Here is a 4078-nt window from a genome sequence, read left to right on the forward strand (position 1 = left end):
ACAAAGACCAATGAGCCATAATAGCATAGACATTTGTCCCAGGGAGGGATTATCCAGGCAGCCAGCTTAAGAAGACATATCTAAGTCCTGGTGGCAACTCTGTCAGTGGCAGCTGCAGGAGCAATAATGGCTGCAGAGACTGGGAAGGAATTTGAGACAGCAGAGGCAACAGCTTTTCTGCAGTTTCTTGCTGCCATACAGCAGAAAAACCCTGCTTAAGGGCTGCAGAATCAGAGCCAACAGCGCTCCCCTCAATGTCCACCACACATCAGGGACCAGGAGCTCCAGTCCTTAGCCTGCTGACCACATAGATTCAGATCGCAAACTGTCAGAAAAACCAGAAAAAGCATGAGTACACATAGAAAGCATTCTCCCTCAAGATCACAGACCAGCATTTCCCCACGCCCGTAGAAAAGCATCATCTCTGACTCTGGCATGGACTTGGCCAGAGAAGACAAGAAATAAGTTGATCCAGGGGAAAAATGTGGAGGCCATCTTCCAAAAGGGCAAAGGAATCTGATCAGTGAAAGCCAGTTCTGCCCAGGGAAGGTCTCCCCACCCAATTGGGAGGAACTTTCTCCAGAGTGGGCCGGCTTTCATCCTCAGGTAAACACAGCCACAGTGGAGGCAGATTTGCAGCACAGATAAACCATTTAGTCCTAAAAAGTGGAGATAGCTCCCTGTGGACCAAAAGAATGCCTCAGCTACCTTTGGAACAATTCACAAATGCCAGTCAGGCCACCAAACTAACCACTGTGGAAATCAGAAGAAGCTCCTTTTAAGACTGAAAAGCAGGCACACGGGAGACACATCACCCAAATAATGAAGATCTCCGTTTACCAATTATAAATAAATGTCTACTTTTCTTTTTTCTAATTTTGCATCATTTTTATGTATCCTTATTATATTTTAATTTTTTAAATTGTTTTTTCTACATTCACCTATATTTTCTTCTTTCCTTTTCTCTGCTGCTTTCTTTTAGTTTTCTTTCTCTTTGTTCTTTTTTCCACTTTTCCACTTTTTTTATTTCCTTGAATTTAAATCTCAATTGTCATCAGTGTTCATTTCAGCCCCTTCATCTTGCTACTCTTAACTTCTCCTTCTAGAATTATTTATAGACTGTAAATGAAGATCCTATACCACTTCTAGGGCATTCATAGTCCAGGGTTTCCTGGCTATTGGCTGCCTAGTTAGACAGTATTGGTATTCAATTTGACTGTGCCAAAGTGTTTCACTGAATAATCTGTTTAGCCCATATAGATCTACATGAAAGGGCAGATTTGTTCACTGGTTATATTGGTATATAATCCAACTCCTGAATCACAGTCCACCAACATCTAACCTAACATACAGAACAGTGGACATCAGTGCACTTGCAGGGTTCATGGCTGGTTTTTGCGTTAATTGTCTTCTGTGGGAGCACTAAATTTGTCTGTACATCCAAAACGTGAGAGAAGGAATTTACCTATGATAGTGAACTCTTAAAATTTGTACAACTACTGGTTCCAGCCCAGGTTGTTTTGTGCCTTAAAATAGTGTTCTGGTGTGCTATTGGACTTTCAATACTTCCAATGTGGACAGAAAAAAATGAGAAGACAGGGAATCTCAACTCCCCACTCAAATCAAACCGGAAATAGAGGAGTCAGTGAAAAACCTACAGGATAGTCCTCAAAATGCTCCACAAGCACTACTGGCAAATATGATCAATGAACACATGGAAAGCATGCAGGCGGACAAACATAAATGCCACGTGCTAACCAAAGTTCTATGGAGGAATTCATGTCCTCCACAAACTGAAAGCTCAATGATTTCCAATAGACTGAAAAGGAATTCAATGGAAAAAAGACACAGGTACAAGATTGGAGAGAGAGCACTCAGATCCAAATTAATGAAGTAGAGAAATCCATACAGGACCAAAAACTCTACTTTACAAATGAAAGTCATAAAGAATGACCAATCAGAAGGAAGGGAGATTAAAAAAAAAAAAAAAGAAATTCTGGAGTCCAGAATAGATGATGCAGAGGAATGAATCTCTGGAAGTGAAGATAGTCTAGAGTTTATAAATAAGAAATAGAAAACAATTCATGATCAATCAAAAAAGCAAGAGAACACTACAGGAGCTCCAAGATACAATCAGGAAGCTTAGTTGAAGGCTAATAGGTATTGAGTAGAACCCAGATAAGGAAATACATGGTAATTTGTTTACCAGAATCCTGGTGGAGAACTTCACAATATCCAGAAGGATAGGCCTGTCCTCATACAAAAAGCTTTTAGAACCTAAATAGACCAGAACAGAATACGACATCTCATCAATATTTTTCAATCCATACAGGATCAACAGAGACAGGAAAGAATCCTTAAAGCTGCAACTGGCGGGGGGGGGGGGGGGGTGGGTTGGCTTTGGTGGCTTTGGAGAATCGGCAGGCTGAGGCACGCTAGCGGGAGGGGATGTCCGTCAGTGCGAGATCCACTGCTGTCGAGGAGAGGAGAGTCAACTGCAGCACCATGGTAGCGCAACAGAAGAACCTTGAAGGCTATGTGGGATTTTCCAGTCTCCCAAATCAAGTATACAGAAAATCAGTGAAAAGAGGTTTTGAATTCACACTTACGGTAGTAGGTGAATCTGGACTGGGAAAGTCAACATTAATCAACTCATTATTTCTCACAGATTTGTCTTCTCCAGAGTACCCAGGGCCTTTCCATAGAATAAAAAAGACTGTACAGGTGGAACAATCCAAAGTTTTAATCAAACAAGGTGGTGTTCAGTTGCTGCTCACCATAGTTGATACTCCAGGCTTTGGATGCAGTGGATAATAGTAATGGCTGGCAGTCTGTTATTGACTACATCGATAGTAAACTTGAGGATTACCTAAATGCAGAATCCTGGGTGAACAGGCGGCAGATGCCTGATAACAGAGTGCAATGCTGCTTATACTTCATCGCTCCCTCAGGACACGAATTTAAACCATTGGCTATTGAGTTTATGAAACGTTTGCATGAAAAATTGAATATCATCCCACTAATTGCCAAAGCAGACATGCTCACACCAGAGGCATGCCAGCAGTTTAAAAAACAGATAATGAAAGAATTCCAAGAACATAAAATTAAAATATATGAATTTCCAGAAACAGACAATGAAGAAGAAAATAAGCTGGTTAAAAAGATAAAGGACCATTTACCTCTCGCTGTACTAGGTAGTAACACACCATTGAAGTTAATGGCAAGAGGGTCAGAGGAAGGCAATATCTTTGGGGTGTAGCTGAAGTTGAAAATGGTGAACATTGTGATTTTACAATTCTAAGGAATATGTTGATAAGAACACACCTGCAAGACTTAAAAGATGTCACTAATAACGTACACTATGAGAACTACCGAAGCAGAAAGCTGGCGGCTGTGACTTACACCAGAGTGGATAACAAGAGTAAAGAACAGCTTACCAAAAGCCCGCTGGCACAAATGGAGGAGGAAAGATGGGAGCATGCAGCCGAGATGAAGAAAATGGAGATGGAGATGGAGCAGGTGTTTGAGATGAAGGTCAAGGAGAAGGTCCAGAAACTGCTCAGCTCCAGCAGTGCCATGAGCAGATGAAAAAGAATTTGGAAGCCCAGCACAAAGAATTAGAGGAAAAATGGCATCAGTTTGAGGAGGAGAAAGGCAACTGGGAAGCTCAGCAATGCATCTTAGAACGACAGAACTCTTCACGAACCTTGGAAAAAAACAAGAAGAAAGGGAAGATCTTTCAAACTCTCCATTGACCACCAGTTACGTATTAGTTGCCAATATGCCAGCTTGAACATCAGTGTTGGTTGGATCCCTTTGACCAATTTGCACCAATTTTATCCATAATGATGGATTTAAAAGCATGACAAATACTCCTTTTTGTTGTTGTTCTCAATGGAGATTAAGATGCCTTGAATTGTCTAGGGTGTTCTGTACTGAGAAAGTAACAGCTCTCAGTACCTTTCTATATTATTATTATTATTATTATTATTAAACAGATGTCTTCGGTTTAATGCAAGAGAACATTTTCCTGTTGTACAATCATGTTCTGCTGGTTTGTTTACAGGGTATTCCACAA

The 4078-nt window shown here is 40.9% G+C and overlaps 1 pseudogene; it reads left to right on the forward strand.

Annotated features, from left to right (window-relative positions):
• The first annotated feature begins 2448 nt into the window (after nucleotides 1-2448).
• LOC125344600 lies at nucleotides 2449-3755 on the forward strand (annotated as a pseudogene).
• The last annotated feature ends 323 nt before the right edge of the window (nucleotides 3756-4078 follow it).

Source organism: Perognathus longimembris, unplaced genomic scaffold, assembly GCF_023159225.1.
Source record: "Perognathus longimembris pacificus isolate PPM17 unplaced genomic scaffold, ASM2315922v1 HiC_scaffold_165, whole genome shotgun sequence".
Classification (NCBI taxonomy): domain Eukaryota; kingdom Metazoa; phylum Chordata; class Mammalia; order Rodentia; family Heteromyidae; genus Perognathus; species Perognathus longimembris.